Raw genomic sequence first — 23,329 nt, forward strand, 5'->3', positions numbered from 1 at the left:
ACAAGAAATAAAGAATACTTGAATTAAAGAAGAATTCTGTTAAGCACAAAGGCTCACAAAATCACAATTGGAATTTATTCACTCTTAAATCAGAAACTAAAAACTTAGCCACACATAGTGGAGTAAAAATTCAAAGAAAAAGAATTGTAGGGAATAGAAGAAGAAAATTAATAAATATCAAAGCATTCTCAACCGTCCTTTACTTGGTAGAACTAGCCTCCTTATATAGGAAGTTAAACCTAAACCCTAATAAGAGAATCCTTATAAAAAAGAAATAAACTTCCTGTATGATCTTATCCCTATAAGGAATGATAAGATAAAGAGTAATCTAAACAAATTAAAATCCTAAATACATGGGAGAAAGTTCTCTTTATCCAGCATGTCCAAAAAGAGAGAAAACTATATAAAAGTGGGTCCACCACGAATTTATCTTGAAAAATTTGAAGCTCTCTTCTGCAGGTTCTAGTAGCTCACGGATTGTAAGGCGTGGTCATGCCTTATTGACAATGATCTTTTGTACAGATTTTTACTATTCCTCTAAAAGACTTGGTTTCTGACAAGTGATGACTTAAAACATATCTTTAGGCTGCATTCTGCTCAGTCCTTGATATTTCATCATCTAGGTTAGAATAAACATAATTTCCACAATTAAGTACATTATGCAATCAAATTATAAGGGAATTAAACACAATAAGTAAAACTATTTATGACCTATCAAATTCCTCCACACCTAATTTATGCTTGTCCTCAAGCATACCTCAATTCAACATACCAATTCCCCTTTCTACTTTCCTTTTCATCTCTTTTAATCTCCACAAATACCAAATAAGTTAAACGTACATTAATGAGCTAAATAATAATGACAATCAAAAGATTAGCACTCACAGGATAAATTTTATAAAAAGAACAAGTATCTCAATAATTCATCAAAATCAAAGCAACAAGACTTAATACCCTAACATGGTTTCACTCAATACTCTCAAAGTGTTTAGGGTGCATTTACTCTCAAGATCAAAACATAGCATGTTATTACCATAAGCTTACTAATGAATCAAGTCTCCACCACTACACATGAATTAGATGCAAAAATCAAAGGGACTTCACGAGTGTTGTAACGGGGCTTAGGAAAGGGTGTGATAAAAGGAAGAATTGAAATGTTTCATTATCAAGACAAAAAGGTTAGATTCCTACATGATAACTTATGCCACATCACCATGAAATATACTACAAAAAATTTTAAAGTTGAAATTTATTCCGACATTTTATATGAACACTAAGAACTTGGGAAGAGTAATATATAACAATTTAATTCAGTATATTTCATGAATACTTCTTCAATTCTCCTCTTTCATGAAAGGAATAGATATCAACTTTCTTTCTCTTCCTTTCTTCCTTTTCTTTCCCTCATCTTTTCTTTTCTTTTTTTTTTCTCTTTTTCGTTTTTTTTTTGTCTTTTTTTTTATTTCATTTGTACCATGCAACACTTCCTTTCTTGTCTTGACAAGGGTAGAAAAATAGAGGTAGCAAACGAAAGCTCTTGGGTTAAACAACATGTGTTAAAAACAAGAAAGAAAATGGAAAATAGGCTCAAAGTGGCTAACTAAAAGGGAAAACAATAGGGTAGGTATTTTAAGAGTCTAAGAATAGGTTAATCCTAATTGCCCTTTTCATATTAAAGCATCAATCCAAGGATGTGGTCTCAACATGCATTCGCAATCAAGTTCTAGAATAATCATACTAAGTTTGATAACACTCAACAAAAAATTAGAGCAAAATATAATGAATTGCTCTTTGGCTCAAAAGCTCACTTGAATGTTCAAATTTGTATCAAGTCTTGCACGTTTTTCAATCAATAAACTAATGCGATACCATCAGATAATTTTAAAGAAACACTAATCATGTTTTTCCCTTTCATGCATTAAAACTCAAACCAAAAATGTATCTCTAACTTACATGGTATTCTAGGTTATCAAAACAAAACTCAAGGTTGCAAAAGAAAAATTAGCACATATGAATTAAAGCATACATAATTATAAAAAAATATTTTCAAAAAGAAAAGGAAATAATGTAATTATCATATTCCTCCCCTACACCTAAACTATACATTATCCTCAATGTATCAAAAAGAAAATGGCTCTCAAAATAAATGAAAAGAGATGTGATAGTCCCCTGAATTGTGACAGTGGGCAAGGGGGTAGAACTCCCAGTGCTTCATCAAGGAATCTAAATTTCTCTCCATCTTTGAAAATTTTCATTCCATCTTTTCCAAACGAGCTTCAAAATCTAGTTCAGTTGAATCCTCTACGTCACGACGATTGCTCGTTAGGCAAGAGCGTTTCCTAGATGTTGGAGGATCGCCTTGGCCATGCGGAGAAGGCTTTTGGAAAGAGTACACCCCGTTATTCTCCACAAGCACGTGCATCTTCATCAAACAAGCTATGTGCAATGATTCTATTTCACAGGCAATATGCAAGTTAGTTCTATCAAGATTAAGCAATCGAAGGCGAACAACCAAGTGAGTAATTAAAAAGCCTAAACATAAATGCTTTTTAAGAGCCAACACAAATTTGAATTGCGAAGCCAACCAAAAAACCCGAATTGCTTGTGTTTTCATGTGACATGGACCAAATAAAATAAAGTTAAGCTTTTATACATACATTTGCTGTGTCTTTTCTACCAGAGAAGACATGCATTCAGGTTTATTAAGATACACACCTTTAGAGTTGTTAGGATCATAATGCATGGGGTCAGAAGACATGGTCTTCCAAAGTTTTGCCTGATCAAAATTATCGACAAAATCTATAGCAGAGCTCTTGTATTGATTGGTTAGGGAAAATTCAGTACTAACAAATCCTAGGGCCAAATTAAATTCAGTGATTGATTGCTTAAATTCATTGCCTAGGAGTCGATATCGCACAACTCCAGGACTATCAAATGTGAAATTCTCGGGTATTTCAAACTGAAAGGTTGTGTAGAATTCTCTAATCAACTAAAAAAATGTAGGGTATCTAACAGTCATTAAAGTTTTCCACCACAGACTAGCTATCATAGCATCAGAATCCTCCTTTATATTTAGTTTTTCTAGAGAATGAGTATTGACATACTTACCTGGGTTAATTGCTGGTGTTTGTACATCCGCATACCTATCCTTTCGAGCTTTAGTAGTGAATTTCAAAAACCTAGTAAATTCGGCTTCTGATGGTGGTAGAACAGCTTTCCCTTTTCCTAAGCTAGTTCGCCTAAATGTGGCTTTACCGTCATCCTGAGTGGCTGCTGTCATTTTCTTTTCTTGATGAACTGTCGCGTCAGCATTGGGTGAGGTTGTTGCATCGGCATTTGGCGAAAGAACTGCTTCGTCGGCATCGGGCGAGCCTATTGCGTTAGCATCTGGAGGAACTGCTTCATCGGCATCTAGGGGAACTGCTGTCGTTTCGAAAGGAGGGACTGCTTTGCTAGGGTTGGGTGGAGGAACTGCTGTTGTTTTTTCTTCTTGGCGAACTGTCGCATCACCGGGATTGGAAGGTGTCCTTTTACTTCACCGACGTGTTGAGGTCCTCTTTCGGGCGGTAGTCTTAAGGCGCACCATGATCGGTGATTGTTAGGTGTTTGGGCGGAGAAGGTAGAAGTGAATAGTGGTTGCTGCTGCAAAGGAAAAACAAAGAAAATGATGGTGGTTGTTGTAAAACTTTCCTGCTTTCTTTTTTTCTTTTTTTTCTAAATTAAAAAAACAAATAAGAAAAATAAAATAAATAAAATAAATAATAAATAAATAAATAAAGGAAATGAAATGGAGAAGTTAAAATCATTAAAACAAAACAGAAGATGTTTTGAAACAAGGCGTGGTCACGCCTTCTAAGGAACGAGCTTTTTGTAAAAAAAATGAACGTCAAAATAAAACAGAAGATGTTTTGAAACAAGGCGTCGTAACGCCTTATACGGAACGAGCTTCTATAAAATTAAGTGCACATGTCAAAACAAAACAGAAAATGTTGTGAAACAAGGTGTGGTCACGCCTTATAAAAAACGAGCTTCTGTAAAATTAAGTGCAGACGTCAAAACAAAATAAAAGATGTTTTGAAACAAGGTGTGGTCACGCCTTATAAGGAACGAGCTTCTGTAATAAATTCTGTTAATGATTTTGGGAGAGCTGTAAAAAGGCGTGGTCATGCCTTATCGAGATTAGCCTCTTGCCAAAAAAAAATTGAACTTCTTCATTAAAAAAAGATATTAGAAAATAAAATAAATTTAGTGAAAGAAGATAAAAGGTATGAATAAAAGAAAAATAAAGAAAGCATTTGGGTTGCCTCCCAATAGTGCAATTCGTTTAACGTCGTTTTGCTCGATGGAGTGAGGAAATGTTTCAGTGATCCAGATAAGTAGGGTAATCAAAGGGGAAACTAACGAGACATGAAACAATTTCACCCTCTTGGAAGATTTTCAATCTATGACCATTAAATGCTTTGAAGATTTTGTCCAAATCCAAGCTTTTAATTTCCACTGCACCATAGGGGAACACATTAGTAACAACAAATGGGTCGATCCAAAACTATCTCCTCTGCCTGTAATGGTGTAAGCTAATAGGATATGGACATAGCGGAGATGATCCGGAAGGCTAGACGCCTTAGACCTGCTTGGGTAGTATGATTCCGGCCTAAGTACCAATGAGTCCCACATGGTGTCGTATGATATTTGGTTGATGTAGAGACATCCCTGATACTCCTCCCCCGAGATCTCTTGTTCAGTCCATAATCCTAAATGCATGCCGAATTGTGGGACTGACATTGAGAACTCCCTTCCCCCAAGTCTGAAATAAACTGCATCAGGCTGATGCTAGTTTATGATCTGTTGCTACAGGAAGAAGGTGCTGAGGAACTCAATCGTAAGCTCACGGTAGGTTGGCTCAATGATGTCGAAGAATCGTGCATATGGCATAGTCTCGAACAGAGTGCACACATCCTGAATCAATCCTACTCTTTCCAGGGATACAAAGTCGATGCAACGACTCGCCATCACTTGCTTCCATCTCATGACTTGGAATCGACTTTTATTATCTGTGTTAAGGAATGTCCATAATGGATGACGACCAGGTGCAAGTGGATTCGCAGCTGGTGCTCTTCGGGCTCGGACTAGTTGCTGTTGCGGTGGAGGTGGAGGTGCTGGGGCTGTTGCTAGTGCTAGTGCTGGCTCTAGTGCTAGTGAAGTGGAGGAAGATGTTCCTTCACTACACGATCTCTTGCTGGTAGCGACGCATTTCGGTTGCTTTCTTCGTGATTGATCGCGGTCCGTCATATTACATAATGCAATGAATCATTAGTTATTCGAACAAGAAATCAAGTTAATCAGAAATTCTACCAAAAATTAAATAGCATAATGGCTATAATTCGACTAACAGAAAGCTTTAGACTTAACAAAAGACTAAAGCCTCAATCTCCTGCATAAACTAATTAACAAATACATTCCAGCCTACTTTATCGTGCACCAACTAACGCAACTTTGTGCTAACAATTGTTCATAATAAAATGCCATAGACAAACTTTTTTGCCACCAAACCCCACACTTATCATTTCATAATCGAATTCACAACAAACATAGCAACTAATATAAATTAAACCTAACTGAGGTCATATTGAAGCAGTGTAACAACGTAAAACTACCAAAACATACTAGCACGTCCTAAATAAAGTATATGCATAAAAGAAAAACCAAATCAAAGCAAATAAAAGCAAAAGGTGAAGAGACTTACTTGGAATTGCTAAGAAAGGTAAGAAGGAGGAGAGAAATGGAAGAAAACAGCACCTTGGAGCTTAGAAAGGGGGTAGCAAAATTTTTAAAAGCTCCCCTTTTTATAGGCACAGGGGTCAGCACGAGCGAGGGCAAGGCAGTGCTGATCCAGCCCGTGCTGAGCCTTTAAGCTTCAATGATGCAAGATTTTGCATGGGCGGGGGCACGGTCGTGTTGACCAGCACGGCCTAGTATTGCTGCCCATGGTGCCTTCGAAAGCCGTGGTGAGCGCTAAGTTTCTTTTCTTTATGCTTTATGTGTTCTCTCACCACGGGCTTAACTCCGACCGTGCTCATGTTGTAGCCCATGATGGCCATGGAAACCGTGGTGAAAGGGTTGATTCTAGGCTTTCCTTCGCCATCTCGAGTCGCCGAACTTCCTACCTGCATTTGCCACATATACGCACACATTTAGGCCGTAAATCAAGTAAGTGAATCAAACGGGAAAGTCCCAATTCACCGATTACTAGAAATCCGACATAAGTTATTCCAACCTTAAGTTAATACGATTTTGTTTACTTATTAAGTAAGTGTTCTAACTACCATCAAGCATGCAACAACTGGCAAAAACAAAAATGTTCATAGAAGCATAAAATTAAAGTTTTAGGGTGCCTCCCAAAAAGCACTTCTTTTTTGTCGAGTCCTTAGCTGGACTCCGCAGCAGCATCCCTGCCCCGTTGGCAAATTAAGAAGGTCGGCGCATTGTAAGCTGGGGCCTGAGGAATATAACTGAAAGGAGGCGATCCAATGGGTGCAGTAGATGGCCAAGGAGGTGCTCTCCATGCCGAGTTGGGATGTCCAGTCATCCACTTCCAATCCTGTCTAGATGACCTATCATAAACAAACTTATAACTACCTTTCTCGGGTGTATTATAATGCAAAGTTTCAAATTGATACAAGTTGTTTTCTTTAAAAGAGTAACACACATCAACAGGCAAAGAAGCATGCAGAGCATAATCTATTAGTATATCCTATGGTGGTTTATCACATGCAAAACTAATCCCGTCAATAGCGCAAATGGCGTGAACATGATTGGCGGGAGGACTCTCGAATGTAGGTAAACTGAAAGTAACAAAGTCATCCCTACATTAAGCTCTAACTTTCCCTCAAATACATCTATTTTGGCTCTAGCCATGGAAAGGAAAGGTCTCCCTAAAATCAAAGGCACACCATGCTCATTATCCATATCCATTACCACAAAGTCCACAGGAAATATAAATTTATGTACCTTGACTAGCACATTCTCTACAATCCCCCTAGGAAGCTTAACAGAATGATCAACTAATTGAATACACATCCTAGTTGGTTTTGCTTCCCCTAAACCTAGCTCATTCAACATACTTGTGGGCATTACATTTATGCTAGCGCCTAAATCAGCTAATGCCTCATCAACACACAAGTTACCAAAAGTGAAAGGAATAGTAAAACTCCTTGGGTCGTGACGTTTCTCTGGTAAATCACTCTGAAACACTGTTGAGCACTCTTCATTGAGCTTTACGAATGCTACCTCTTCTAGCTTGCTTTTGTTGGTAACTATGTCCTTCAAGAATTTGGCATACTTCGACATTTGCTTCAATACATCAACAAAAGGCAAGTTAATATGCAGTTGTCTAAAAATATCTAAAAGCTTACTGAACTGTTCTTGTGCTTCTACTTGCTTCAGTCTAGTAGGATAAGGAATCTTGGGTTGCTACTCCCTGACTAGGATTGGTTGCAACTTTTGCCTCTCAGGTTCCTTAGCCTAACTGCTCGCCTTGATTTGCACATTAATAGTAGCATCATCAACAACATGCTTAGAAGGAGCTCAAACTAACTTACCTGAACGAAAAGTGATGGCACTCATGTGCTCCCTTGGATTAGACTTAGTGGTGCTGGGGAGTGCTCCTTGTTGCCTTTCGGACAACATCTTAGAAATCTGCCAATCTGATTTTCCAAGTCCTGAATGGATGCTTGCTGATTTCTAAGAGCATTGTCGATCTACTGGAACCTCGTTTCAGTCGGCGTGACGAACTTCATCATCAGCTCCTCCAAGCTAGATATCTTCTAGGCTGGTGGAGGAAGCTCTGATAGTCCAACTTGCTGATGCTGTTGCTATGGTGGCTGCTGATACAGTCTTTGAAAGCCTGGTGGACCCTAGGCATTATTGTTACGCCAAGTAAAATTAGGGTGATTTCTCCACCGAGGATTGTTTGTGCTGCTATAAGGGTTGTTCTATTGTCCGGGTGCATTTCGCATGTAATTAACTTGTTCATGGTCAGTAGAAACATTAGATGAAGTAGAGGAACTAGCAAACATATCTCCCACATTACCGTTTGCACCATAATACGAGCGACTACAAAATTCACAGCTTATTTAGGCTGTTTGAACTTGCATCTGAAGCTGGTCTATTTTCTTGGTCAGAAGCTCCACTTGAGCTATGGAGTCTAACTGGTTGACCTTTCATTGTTTGACCGACCGACTTCTAGAGGATTGCCACTGGTAGTTGTTCATGGCCATCTCCTCTATCAGGTTATGCGCCTGCTCCAGTGTCTTGCTATTCAAAGCTCCACCTGCTGCAGCGTCCACCATTTGCATTGTAGCAAGGTTCAAACCACTGTAAAAGGTTTGAACCTGCACCATACAGGTAGACCGTGGTGTGGACAGCATCTCAACAAGTCCTTATACCTCTCCCAGGCATCGTACATGCTCTCGTCGTCCATCTGCATAAAAGAAGAAATGTCATTTCTCAATTTAGCAGTTTTAGCTATAGGGAAGTACTTGTAAAGAAATTTTTCAGCCAAAAATTTCCAGGTTGTAATAGTGTGCGGTGGAAAGGACTGCAGCCATCTTTTTGCTCTATCCCTTAAAGAAAATGGAAATAATCTCAACCGGATGGCATCATCGGTAGTTCCATTTATCTTGAAAGTGTCGCATATCTCCAAAAAGTTGGCTATATGGGCATTGGGATCCTCGCTTGGCAGCCCCCCAAACTATACACTTTACTATACTCGTTTATGTCCCATCCAATGATGGTCCAGTATACTCGTACATCGTTCTATTGGCATCCACTGCAACATTTCCATTGTGATTCTTCATCTCTTCTGGTCTATCTACCGGTACCTCAACCTCAATCTCCTCCTCTTCTAATTGCAAACGCTTCCTTAAAAGTTTTAGGGATCGTTCTAGATCAGACAGAGGCTCTATAAAATTAAAGTTTGAGCTCGTGGTCATAAACTACCTACAAATTGAATGTAGCGACCGTAGAACAAAAATAGTTAAAATAATGAAAGAATAAAATAAAGCAAAATAAAGACAGAAAAATAAATATGGCTAAATTAACAAAAACACAAGTTCGTTCTAGTTCACACAAAAAGCAGATTCCTCGGCAACGGCGCCAAAAACTTGATAGGCTATTTATGTAGCTACAATCTAAGGCAGTGAACCTATCGATACAGACTAGCACAAATAGTGAGTATCAAGGTCGTATTCTCGAGGAAGGGTGAACCTAAAGCTACTGTAGCATCTTATGTTATCTAACCTAAAGAAATCAATGAAGTTTTGTTCTATGATTAATTATGAACAAACAAGTAATTAAATGTCAAATTATTTGAAATGATTTAGGAAAACTCTCAAAGGAAAAGCAAACCCTAGGGGACCTAAGTTAATTGGATTTTTGTAAAGATAGAGATTACATTGATTATCAATTGCAATTACCCGTGGACAAAGTCTTAACTGAATTCGGTCTCCCTCTCGAGATAACCGAATTCCTAAACCTAATAACCTAAAGTTGGAATCTCTTCCTAACGATCTTATTCGATTAGCATTAAGGTTTAACCGGCCTCTATTAAGCTTTGTTAATTCTTAATCCGACTAGTCAATTACCCTTATCTCTAAGTGATTATTAACTAGTTCTTGCTATTCAATTTTTTGATTACTAAACGAATCTCTCGATTACATAAAGCAATCTAAATTCCACAATTCACAATGTCTCATGAATAAAGTGACTTCTCATTAATAATAAAAGCAAGAAGAATCAATAATTGACAATCAAAATCTCATAACATTAAGATTAATCCACAAACATAGGAACCCCAATTGGGTTCAACAATTTAGCTACTCATACTAATAAGCATCACAAAATAAGGAATAAAATCAGAAAAGTGAATTAAAGGCATGTACACCCTTCTTCAATAAGTTGGATGAGAAAACCCTAATTTTCCAATTCAGAATAGCAAACCCTAATTTGCCTCTTGAATGCTCCCAAATCTTGCCTTGATATTCAAATTGATGTTGAAACAAGTGTAATCCTTCCTTTAATTGATGAAATTGATCTCCCAAAGTTGAAAATTGAGGTATGGAAATAAATGATTTAAGTCCGTATAATGGAAATCAAGTCAGAAAATTGAACCCTAATTCACCAAATCGTTTTTGCCTATATAGTCCCTTCAGCACGGCCGTCGTCAAGCCTGTGCTGATTAGAACGGGCGGAGTCCAGGCCATGTTGAACTTACGCATTCAGTTCTGTTGACCTCTTTCAAGCCGTGCCCTAGCCGTCGTGGAAGCCGTGGTGGCTACGGAAATTGTGCCAAAATGGCACTTCTGGATGGCAGCTACTTGACAATTCAGCACGGCCGAAGTCCAGGCCGTGCAAAACCTAGGAATGCAAGTCCTTGCTCAATTTGATGGATTCTGGTCCGTAATTGCGCGTATTTCCCTTGATTGTTGATAATGTCCTTCGTCAATGACCTGAAATGTGAAAGGAACCAAAAGACAGGTGATTCTAGCATAAAACGAGATAATTATGCACAAGAATGTAAACAATTGGGCATGTAAATATATATAATATGATGCCTATCATTAGCCGACCTAAAAACACTCCGTCTGAAATCATTTCATTATATGCATTTTATAGATCAAAGAGCTTGAATTCCAACTTGTATTATGCTTGGATTAATTGAAAATGACATGATTTCTCCCTTACGCACATGGATTTATGCGAAACCTTGCCTGATCAGAAGTCCTCGTGCCTAGAGGAACAATGAAGGAAGAAGATCCAGTGGTGTGAATCCTAAATCAAAATATTTGGGTGTGCCTTGATTCTTGTTGTTCCCTCTTTCCTCCAAAAGATTCGTCTGTGATTATTTGGAGAATGATATCAATACACGATCGGCTAATTTTCTTTCTTCACATTCGTCGAAGCATTGGACGATGCCTATGATTGCCGCTTCCATCCACTTTACTCAACACTCGTGTTTATGGTCCCCAAATTAAACTAAACCATCATTCTAGAAAAAGGGACACAATAGAAACAAATAAAATGAGAATTTACCACTCTTAATCCTCGCTTTTAGTTCTTTAGCTAAACTCACAAACTCAAATCGTAAACAAGTCGTGTATTGTCCAAAAGGATAGAATCAACACTGTTGTGTACTGTCCAAAAGGATAGAATCAACACTCCTATAGCAATTCTAGAGTATGGTGTTTGGACAAAAAGAACGGACTACAAAAGACAAATATTTGTCTAGGCTAAAAGGTGACAAGTTATGCAAAAAGAATTAATATCAATAGATGTGTAATATTTGAATGTATGATGAGCAAGGAGTGAAGATATCGAAGGCTATCAAAGAGGCTGGACGCCTTGGACTTACTCAGGTAGTAAGGCTCGTCCACCTCTAATATGGTTTCCTAGGCCCTATCAAAAGAAATTCCCAGGTTGTATAGAGAGGCTATGTAGTCATCTTATGCAATCTCCTGCTCAATAAACAGTCTCAATGCTCCTCCAAACTGGCGAATGCTCATCATGTATATATGTCCCCCTAACCCAAATGAAGTAGACTCTAGTTGAGACCAGTCTCTAATCTGACTCTAGAGGAAGAAGGTGGAGGCGAACTCAAGTGTGAGCTCTCTATAACTAGGCTCCATTATGCTGAAAAGGCCTTAAAAGGCTATGTCTGAAGAAGCTCTCGAACCTTAATAGCTAGTCCTATTGTTTCCAATGCCTTGATCTATATATCTCAAGCGACTAACTAAGCATGCATAGCTAACGCTATGAGCCCGTGAGTAGGGCTCTAAAATTGTAAAAGTCCATGTCATGCGGGAGCTGGAGCTCTAGGGGCAGGTGGGTCAAGTGCTGGAGGTGTACGTGGTGCATGCTATACAGGCAGAGGTGGTCTCACAGGTCTAGAGGTCTCGTCTGTCCGCCTTCTCTTAGAGACACCCATCTTCTAGGGGTCTCTGCCCAGACCGAGCTGAAACCCATAATTCATTTCGAGCACTTTTTCACGCGCAATTTCCTACAATTTTCAATAGTAAAACATCCAAGTTACCTTCCACTGATCTCAAAACACTTAAATGGCATATAAAACTCAAAAATTAAATGAAAATGAAGATTAAAACTAAGAAAATGTTCCAAAACCAATGATCAAAATGTCAGAAATATAAAATAAAAGTTGGGGTGCCTCCCAAAAGCATTTCTTTTTGTCTCGAGTGATTTAGATGGACTCATAATGCTTGAGCTACTCTTGTTGATGCAATACAAGGTTGACTCGCTCCTCGAGCTCCAATGAATCACCATAGTAATGCTTCAACCTATGCCCATTAACTTTAAAGTTTCCCTTCTCTGGATGGTGCAACTCTACTGTGCCATATAGGAAAACTTGTTGGATGATGAACGATCTTGACCAATGGCTCTTTAGCTTCCTAGGAAAGAGTCGAAGTCATGAGTTATACAATAACACACTATCCCTAACATGGAACTCCTTGGTGCTCCTTAGCCTCTTGTCATGCCACTTCTTGGTACGCTCCTTATATATTAAGGAGTTAATATATGCTTGATTGCGCCACTCATCCAACTTGTTAAGTTGCTATTGTCTATATTTACCTGCATCAATAATATCAAAATTGAAAGTTGTCAAAGCCCATAATGCTTTATGCTCAAGTTAAATAGGCAAATGGCACGCTTTTCCATAAACTAGCCTATATGGTGTAAAACCAGTTGAAGTACGATAGGCCGTTCTAAATGCCCATAAGGCATCATCTAGCTTCTCTGCCCAATCCTTTCGACTAACTCCTACAGTTTTCTCTAAAATCTATTTCAAACCCCTATTAGTAACCTCCACTTGCCCACTAGTTTGTGGGTGTTAGGGTGTAGAAAACATGTGTGATACACCATAGCGTTTAAGCACCTTTTCTAACTGGGCATTACAAAAATGAGCCCCCTGTCACTAATAAGAGCCCTAGGTGTCCCGAACCTAACAAACATTCTTTGGAGGAATCTCCTAACTATCCTAGCATCATCAATGGGAAAAGCTTGTGCTTCTAGCCAATTAGAAAAGTACTCAACAGCAACCAAGATTATTTATTACCATAAGAAGAAGAAAGGGTCCCATGAAGTCGATGACCCAATCATCAAAAAGCTCAACATCTTGAATGCTCGTTTGGCGCATCTCATCACGAGTAGAGATGTTACCTAATCTTTGGCATGCATCACAAACCTGAACAAATGCTCTAGCATCCCTAAAGATCATCGGCTAGTAGAATCTAGAGTCTAGCACCTTCCTAGCTGTGTGATTTGCAGCTTGATGACCTTCTATTGGTCCTTCATGGCAACGCCTAAAAATCTAGAGGATCTCCTCCCCATGTACACATCACCTGATCTGCACAAATTTTGAACAAGAAAGAGTCCTCCAAATGTAGTATTTCAATTCAGAAAAGAATTTCTTCTTTTACTGAAATGTCATACCCTTCGAAAGGGCTTTACCAACTAGATAGTTTGTAAAATTAGAAAATCAAGGGATATGAGAATTAACCTAAACTGAGCATAAGAACACATTCAAAAAAATTGTCATCAATCGCCCTCTCATCAAGTGCCTCCAAAGTCGGGTTTTCTAGCCTAGAAAGATGGTCTGCTGCCAAGTTCTCAGCACCTTTTTTATCCTTGATCTCAATATCGAACTCCTGCAACAACATAATCCAATGAATGAGTCTAGTCTTTGCACCATTCTTACTAAACAAGTATTTGAGTGTGGAATGGTCCGTGTAGACCATTGTCTTTGATAGTACCAAATAAGATCCGAACTTATCAAATGCAAAGACAACAGCTAGAAGCTCCTTTTCAGTGGTGGTGTAGTGCTCTTGGGCATCAATCAATGTCTTGCTAGCATAGTAGATTGTTTGGAACTTCTTATCTCTCCTTTATCCTAAAACAACTCCAATTGCAAAATGACTAGCATCTCACATAAGCTCAAATGACAGCTTCCAATTAGGTGAAACCATAATCGGGGCTGTGGTTAGTTTCTTCTTTAACAACTAAAAAGCCTACAAATACTCATTAGAAAATACAAAAGGTACATCCTTTACAAGCAATTAAGTTAAAGGTCTAGCAATCTTACAGAAGTCTTTAATGAACCTCCTATAGAAACCTGTATGACCTAAGAAGCTCCTAACAGCCTTAACTGAACTAGGTGGAGGTAATTTAGCAATAGTATCCACCTTGGCCCTACCGACCTCCATCCCCGTATGCGAAATTTTATGCCCCAACACTATACCTTCCCTAACCATAAAATGACACTTTTCCTAATTAAGGACTAGGTTAGCATCCACACAACGATCAAGGATGCCTTCCAGATTATGAAAACAGTGAGTGAAGGAGTTACCAAATACAGAAAATCCATCCATAAAGACCTCCATGGCCTCCTCAATCATGTCGTGGAAGATTGCCATCATACACATTTGAAAAGTCACAGGTGCATTGCACAATCTGAATGGCATCCTCCTATAAGCAAACGTACCATATGGGCAAGTCAAGGTTGTCTTCTCTTGGTCCTCAAGTGCAATGGGAATCTAGAAGTAACTTGAAAAACCATCTAGAAAATAGTAAAACATATGCCCAGACAACCCTGCCAACATTTGGTGAATAAAAGGAAGGGAAAGATGGTCCTTTCGAGTGGCATCATCTAGCCTCATGTAATCTATGCACACTCGAAAGCACGTTATCATTTTAGTTGGTATAAGCTCGTCCTTCTCATTTTTAACAACAGTCATACCTCCCTTCAAACCTGCATCAAGAAGTTTAATTACCTCCTTTTAAAACACTTCCTTCATGTTCGGGTTTAGTCTACATTGTGGTTGCACCACTAGCTTGTAATTATCCTCCATAAGGATTTTGTGCGAGTAATAGCTAGGACTAATCCCAAGAATGTCAGCAATTTTCCAAGGAAATGCCTTCTGGTACTTCTTAAGAGAGGCCAAAGTCATCTCCCTCTCCTCGGGTGTTAAGTCTACTACTAGAATGATAGGCAACTTGTTCTCCTCATCCAGATATGCATAGTTGAGAGGTTTTGGGAGCTCTTTCAACTCAAGGCTGGTGATTCCTTAAGTGATGGCCTCAATTTCTAACACCTACCCTGTCAACTCAATAAACTTATCAATATTCTTGCTTAGTGCATTAGTTAATAAAAATGCAAGCTGCTCCAACACACTCTCATTGGATAGCTCATGCTCATCGTCTGCCTGCAAGGAAACTTGTAAAGCATCGTCAAACAATATCTCCTACAACTGTGTATTAATAACATCATCAAGTACATCAATAGAAAACACAGTATCATCATGATCTAAAATCAAAGGTACCCTAAGTTCAAGCTTTTCATCATAAACAGCTATAATAGCACAGACGTTGCAAGGAAAGATGGACTTAGAATCAAAGGTACATTACTCTCACCATCCATGTCCATGATCATAAAGTCAACAGGAAATATAAATTTGTCAACCTTAAAAAGTACATACTCTATAATACCCCCAGGATACTTAACAGTCTTATCAACTATCTATATGCTCATCCTAGTGGGTTTAGTCTCACCCAGCCCCAGCTTGGTAAATAAACTGTACGGTATTAAATTAATGCTATCTCCTAAGTCAGCTAAAGCATTGCTAATTGTCAAATCACTAATCACACAAGGGACAATAAAACTCATTGGATCACGCTTCTTCTCTAGCAATTTGTTATGAAGTATAGCTGAATACTCCTCATTTAGATTCACAATCACCAAGTCCTCTAACTTCCTCTTGTTGCTAAGGATCTCCTTTAAGAACTTCACATACCTAGGCATCTATGAAATAGCTTCAACAAAAGGTAAGTTAATTCGCAGTTATTTAAACACATCAAGAAACTTACTGAACTGCTGATTGACTTTCTCCTGCTTCAACCTGGCAGGATATAGGATCGGGGCCTAGTATTCCCTCAAAGGACTCTTTTTCTTGCCCTCTACCTTCTCTGGCTCCATCACCTTGCTATCTCCATCTTTTCTATCCGAATCTACCTGCACAACATCATCATCATCAAGAATAGGAATAGAACTAGATAGTTGCTTACTTGATCGCAACGTGATAGCCTTCACGTGCTCTCTCGGGTTAGACTCTGTATTACTAGGCAAACTCCCTAGCTGCCTCTCAACCATCATCGTAGAAATCTGGCCTATCTGATTCTCCAAGTTCTGAATGGAGGCCTGCTGATTTCTAAGAGTTGTGTCCGTATGCTGGAATCTAGTCTCTAAAGTGGAGACAAATTTCATCATCAACTCCTCTAAGTTAAGCTTTTTTTCTTGAGTTTGAGTAGACTGAGGTGGGAGAATAGATTGTTGCGACTACTGATATAGTCGCCGAAATCCCAATGGCCCTTGGTTGTTATTGTTCCTCCATCCAAAGTTAGGATGATTTCTCCATGCCGAATTATAGGTGTTGTTGTATAGGTTGTTTTGCTGCCTAGGCTGACTCCCCATATAGTCCACTTGTTCATGGTTAGATGAAGAAGAGGAAGCAAACATACCTCCCGATATACAGTTGCTACTGTAATGCAGGCCACCACAAAACTCACAGCCTCCTTGAGCTGATTGGATAGGCAACTGGAGCTGATCAATCTTCTTGGACAACAGCTCCACTTGAGCCACTAAGGTTGTAGTGGCATTAAACTGGTGTACTCTCCCCTAATGCCCTGTCCTGCTCCTAATAGTGTGCCACTGGTAATTGTTTGTGGCCATCTCCTCTATCAAGCTTTGGGCTTGCTCTGGTGTCTTGCTGCTCAAAGAACCACCTACAATCTACCATCTACTTAGTAGCCAAATTCAAACCATTATCAAAAGTTTGTACCTGTAACTAGATTGGTAGTCCATGGGTATGGGCAACATCTAAGTAGGTCCTTGTATCTCTCCTAGGTGTCATACATTGACTCATCATCAAATTGCAGCAAAGAAGATATGTTGTATCTAAGTTTAGCAGTTTTAGAGGGAGGAAAGTAATTAAACAAAATTTTTCTGCCAAAGAATTCCAAGTAGTGATAGTGTTTGGTGGTAAAGATTGTAGCCACCGCTTTGCTCTATCCCTCAAACAAAATGGAAACAAGCAGAGACGAATTGCATCATCTGTTGTCCCATTAATCTTGAAGGTATCATAAATCTCCAAGAAACTTGCTATATGCACGTTAGAATCCTCATCTGGCAAGCCTCCGAACTGAATCGTTTGTTGCACCATCTGAATCACATTAGGCTTTATTTCAAAATTATTGGCAGCGTCCATCTATTGGTCATACACTACCTGAAACAACAAACAACCAAAAATAAAAATGAATAAAAGAATAAAATGAAACAAAAACAAATAAAGAACAAAGAATAAATGGCTAAATTAACAAGAACACACAGTTCACAATATTTCTCAAAACAGGTTCCCCGACAATAGCGCCAAGAACTTGATGCGTGCTAAACACGACTAACAATCTACAGGCAAGTGCACCTGTTGAATGTAATCTAGCTATCATTATCGTATCCCACAGAAACTGAGAAGCTACTACTACTATGTTATTCCTATTATCTAACCAATCAAAAGGTGGTGAAGATCGTTAACTAAAAATGATTGAGAATGCAAATCAAAACTAAATTTAATAAAGAGAATGAGAGTTTGAAAAAGACAACGGGATGAGTTAACCTAATTGGGGATTCTCTTTAGCTAACCGGCTTTAAAACAATAATTTATGAATTGATTGATTAAGAGATGTGATATATGGATAATTTCTTAAATGAATTGCCCTCTCTCTCGAGTTAACCAATTCCTAATCTTAATGATCTAAAATTGGAATCTCTTCCTACTAAGAATGTCTAGTTCTTATTCCAGTAAATTATTACACTTTTAGAGATGCAAATCACTTAATAACACAAGCAGTTGTCCAAACTCAATTGAATTTCTCAATTATAAAAGAGTTCTCAAATTGATTCAACATTGAAGAAGAAATAATAGATTTTATTATACTTGAATGAAAACTACCATAAGAAATAATAGATTTTATTATACTTGAATGAAAACTACTATTTTAAATCAACAATTCAATCAATTAAGCATACAACAAGCCTAGCATAGCTAACGATCGCCCTGAAATGGGTTTAATAAGATTATTTACACATGTTCATGATTAAACTAATACAAGAATCAAATACAAAGTAAACAAGAATAAAAAATAACATTTACACTCTTTTCTCAAATGGTAGAAATCATATTCCCTCTTGAATAGCTCTGAATCCAATCTCTACAGCTCAAGATCTCCTTTTTCTTTCCTTTGAATCCTCAAACCAATCCTCAAGATCGGCTATTTCGATGATGTTCGAGTGGAATTCGTCTCCGTTTTCCTCTTCTTGATCGTCTGAAAAGTTGCTCTCAAAGTCTATCTTGAATACCCGAGATTCTCTCTCTCCAGAATCCCTTTTTTCTTTAAGGAAAAATTATATCATGCACCTTTGTTATCTTTGCCCGATTTTGATAAGACTTTTGAGATTGAATATGATGCTAGCGGAGTAGGAATTGGGGCTGATTTGTTATTTTAGTGAAAAGCTAAATGGGGCAGCCTTAAATTACCCAACCTATGATAAGGAGCTTTACTCCTTAGTTCGAGCACTTCAAACATGGCAACACTACCTTTGGCCGATGGAGTTTTTCATTCATACAGACTATGAGATTTGAAGTATCTCAAGGGGCAAGATAAGTTAAACTGTAGGCATGCTGTGGAGCTCATAAAAACTTTTCCATACATGGTTAAGTACAAGAAGGGTAAGGAAAATGTGGTAATCGATGTAATATGATGAAGATATGCTTTACTTAGTAATCTTAATTCTACTTTGTTGGGTTTTGAGTTATTAAGGAGTTGTATGATCAAGATAATGATTTTGGTGATATATTTATTTCTTGTTCTAAAGGGGCTAGCTATGCAGATTTTTATGTCTTTGAGGGATTTCTTTTGAAAAGAAACTGCTTGTGTGTTCCTAGTTGTTCTTTACGCATGATACTAGTGAGAGAGGCACATAGGGGCAGTTTGATGGGGCATTTTGGTGTGTATAAGGCCTATGAAATTCTGTGTGAACAATTTTTTTTGCCCATGTATAAAGCATGATGTGAGGAAAGTATGTGAGAAATGCCTTGCATGTTTAAAGGTAAAGTCTAAATTGCAACCACATGGATTGTATAGACACTTATTCCTAATATGCCTTGGGTAGATATTTCTATAGATTTTGTTCTTGGATTTCTTAGAACTAGGAAAGGTAGGGATAGTATTTTTGTTGTGGTGAATAGGTTTAGTAAGATGGCACATTTTATACCATGTTATAAGACAAATGATGCTATACATATTGCAAACTTGTTCTTTAAGGAGGTTATATGATCGCATGGATTACCTAAGACTGTAGTTAGTGATAGGCATGTGAAGTTTCTAAGTCATTTTTGGCGTGTGTTATGGGTCAAATTAGAGGCTACATTACTATTTTCTACTACTTGTCATCCACAGACTGATGGTCAGACTGAGGTTGTTAATAGGACTTTAATTCAGCTTCTTCGTGCTTTAATTTCTAGGAATTTAAAATCATGGGAGGATTTATTATCATTTATTAAGTTTGCATATAATAGGACTGTTCATAGCACTACACCCACTTTACTTTTTAAAATTGTATATGGTTTTAATCCACTGACTTCTCTTGATTTGATTGCTTTACCTATTAAGAAGCTTGTTAGTGTTGAGAGTACAACCAAAGCATATTTTGTTCATAAGTTGCACAAGCTAGTTAAAGAAAGAATTGAGAAGCAAAATGCTAAAGTGGCCAAGAGAGTGAATAAGAGAAGGAAATCCATGGTTTTTGAACCAGAAGATCGTGTTTGGGTGCACTTTTGTAAGGAGAGGTTTTCTAATCAATGGAAATCAAAAGTTGAACCCTTGGAGAGATGGCCCTTTTCAAGTCATTGAAAGGATAAATGATAACGCTTACAAGATTGATTTGCAAAATGAGTACAATGTAAGTGGCACTTTTAATGTTTCTGATTTGTGTCCTTTTGATGCAAGGAATGAGCTTTATTCGAGGATGAAGCTTCCAAAAGAAGGAGGGAATGATATGGAAGAGGAGCTTGATGGAGAGGACATGAATAATCAAGCAGTTGTTAAAGATCCATTAGGCTTCCCTTTAGGTCCAATTACAAGGAGTAGAGCTCAAAAGCTTCAAGGAGCCTAAATCACTTATATTCAAGAGTGGGCCAACATTAATTCATCACAATTAGGCCCATTACAAGAAAACTTGTTGCCCAAGCCAATGAGTATTCGGCTGATCCATGTGATTGGGTTTTGTTTAATGCTATGGAAGCTTAAATCCTTTTTAATAGGTTGCCTGCATATCCTAGTTAGTTTTAGACTTGTTTAGGCTTTTATTTAGCACAAATAAGGATATTATTTAGGGATTTCTTATTTGAATAATAAGCCACTTATATTTGGGCTTTTAAACCCTTATTAGATTAGGATTTGGATTTCTTTTCTTAATGGACCTTGTCCATTCAGCTAGGAAGGGTAATTTTGGCCTTTCTTTTATTTGTAAACCCTAAACACTTCTTTAAAAAGGTGTTGGCTTGTGGTGTGTTTAGACTTAGGGTTTAAAGAACTTAGTTTTCTTTAGGTTCTAATTCTTGATCATCTTAATTCTGATTTAGAGGGATCCTTAGGCTAAATTTCGAATTTCTTGTTGGGTTTACACTCAAGTAATATATGGGTTCATAATACGCAAAAAGGGTTCGTGTGTTCTTGTGGTTGGAGGTTCTTGATAGGCATCATATTATACATATTTACATGCCCAATTGTTTACATTTTTGTTCATAGTTATCTCGTTTTATGCTAGAATCACCTGTCTTTTGGTTCCTTTCACGTTTCAGGTCATTATCGAGGGACATTATCAATAATCGAGGGAAATACGCGCAATTGCGGACCAATATCCATCAATTTGAGCAAGGACTAGCATTCCGAGGTGGAGCACGGCCTAGACTCCGGCCGTGCTGAATTATCAAGTAGTTGCCCTCCAAGAGTGCCATTTTGGCATGGTTTCCATAGCCACCACGGCCTCAACCACGGCCCTTGGTGGCTCAGCACCGGCTAAGGCACCGCCTGGAAGAGGTCAATAGATGCGGAATGCAAAGGTCCAGCATGGCCTAGACTCCGCCCGTGCTGATCAGCACATGCTTGACCATGATTTGTTGAAAGGATTATATAGGCAAAAACGATTTGCTGAATTAGGGTTCGATTTTCTGACTTGATTTCCATTATACAAGCTTAAACCATATTGAAGGAAGGATTACACTTATTTAAACATCAAATAGAATATCAAGACAAGATTTGGGAGCATTCAAGAGGTAAATTAGGGTTTACTATTCTGAATTGGGAATTTAGGATTTCTCATCCAACTTAAAGAAGAAAGGTGTACATGCCTTTAATTTACTTTTCTGAATCTATTCTTTACTTTGTGTTGCTTATTAGCATAAGTAGCTAAATTTGTTAAACCCAATTGGGGTTCCTATATTTTTGGATTGATTTTAATATTATAAGATTTTGATTGTCAATTCTTGATTCTTCTTGCTTTCATTATTAATGAGAAATCGCTTTATTCATGAGACGTTGTGAACTGTGGTATTTAGATTGCTTTATGTAATTGAGAAATTCATTTAGTAATTGGAAATTTGAATAGCAAGAACTGGTTAATAATCACTTAGTGATAAGGGTAATTGACTAGCCGGATTAAGAATTAACAAAGCTTAATAGAGTCGGGTTAAACCTTAATGCTAATCGAATAATCGATTGTTAGGAAGAGATTCTAACTTTAGGTTATTAGGTTTAGGAATTCGGTTATCTCGAGAGGGAGACCGAATTCAGTTGAGACTTCGTCGATGGGTAATTGCAATTGATAACCAATTTAATCTCTATCTTCATAAAAATCCAATTAACTTAGGTCCCCTAGAGTTTGCTTTTTCCTTCGAGAGTTTTCCTAAATCCTTTCAGACTATTTGACATTTAATTAATTGTTTGTTCATATTTAATCATAGCATAACACTTCATTGATTTGTTTAGGTTAGATAACATAAGACGCTACAATGGGTCTAGGATCACCCTTTCCCGAGAATACCACCTTGATACTCACCATTTGTGCTAGTCTGCATCGATAGGTTTAATCCCTTAGATTGTAGCTACATAAAAAGCCTATCAAGTTTTTGGCGCCATTGCCGGGGAAAAACGTTTTTGTGTGAACTAGATTGCATTTGTGTTTTTCTTTGTTAATCTAGCCATTTCTATTTTCTTTGTCTTTTCAATTTATTTTATCCTTTAGTATTATTTATTCTTGTGTTCTTTGGTTGTTGTGTATCCATTTCAGGTAGTTTATGACCAGAAGCTCCAATCCTACTACTGTAGACCCTCTTGCTGAACCTGAGCGATCCCTCCATTTGTTAAGGAAGCGTATGCAAGAAGAAGAGGAGGCACGAATAGAGTTTGAAGCTTCTGTGAATCGACCAGTAGAGATGGGGGGACAACAATCGGGCTGCGGATGAAGCTAGAACTATGTACGAGTTTGCTAGACCTTCTCTTGAGGGGATGTAAATGAGTATATTGCAACCACCTGTGGCAGCCAACAATTTCTAAATAAAGCCAAATGTGATACAAATGGTGCAAAATAGTGTACAATTTGGGAGATTGCCGAGCGAGGACCCATACGCTCATATCGCCAACTTCTTGGATATTTGTGACACCTTCAAAATAAATGGAACAACTGATGATGCCATTCGGTTGAGGCTGTTTCCTTTCTCTTTGAGGGACCGAGCAAAAAGATGGTTGCAGTCGCTCCCAGCCAACACTATCACGACATGGAGATCATTGGCTTAGAAATTTCTTTACAAGTACTTTCCTCCAGCTAAGACTACTAAATTAAGGAATGACATTTCTTCTTTTGTGTAGATGAAAGATGAGAGCATGTATGATGCCTGGGAGAGGTACAAGGACTTGTTGAGATGCTGTCCATACCACGGTCTACCAGTATGGATGCAGGTTCAGACCTTTTACAACGGTTTGAACCTTGCTACTTGACAAATGGTTGATGCAACAGCAGGAGGGACACTGAATAGTAAGATGCCCGAGCAGGCTCAGAACTTAATAGAGGAGATGACCATGAACAATTACTAGTGGTAGTCTTCTGGGAGCCGACTAGTGAGGCAGGGAGTGGTCAATCAACTGGACTCCACAA

At 38.1% G+C, this 23,329-nt stretch overlaps 2 non-coding genes across 2 annotated transcripts; one reads left to right on the forward strand and one right to left on the reverse strand.

Moving 5' to 3' along the window:
* The first annotated feature begins 8,405 nt into the window (after window positions 1–8,405).
* On the forward strand, window positions 8,406–8,512 carry LOC112535183. The gene has a single exon (XR_003079360.2). It is a non-coding gene; the product is annotated as a small nucleolar RNA R71 (small nucleolar RNA).
* A 14,498-nt stretch (window positions 8,513–23,010) lies between these two features.
* On the reverse strand, window positions 23,011–23,117 carry LOC112535184. Its single transcript, XR_003079361.2, has one exon. It is a non-coding gene; the product is annotated as a small nucleolar RNA R71 (small nucleolar RNA).
* Window positions 23,118–23,329: the final 212 nt, after the last annotated feature.

Source organism: Ricinus communis, chromosome 3 (genome assembly GCF_019578655.1).
Source record: "Ricinus communis isolate WT05 ecotype wild-type chromosome 3, ASM1957865v1, whole genome shotgun sequence".
NCBI classification, from domain to species: Eukaryota; Viridiplantae; Streptophyta; class Magnoliopsida; order Malpighiales; family Euphorbiaceae; genus Ricinus; species Ricinus communis.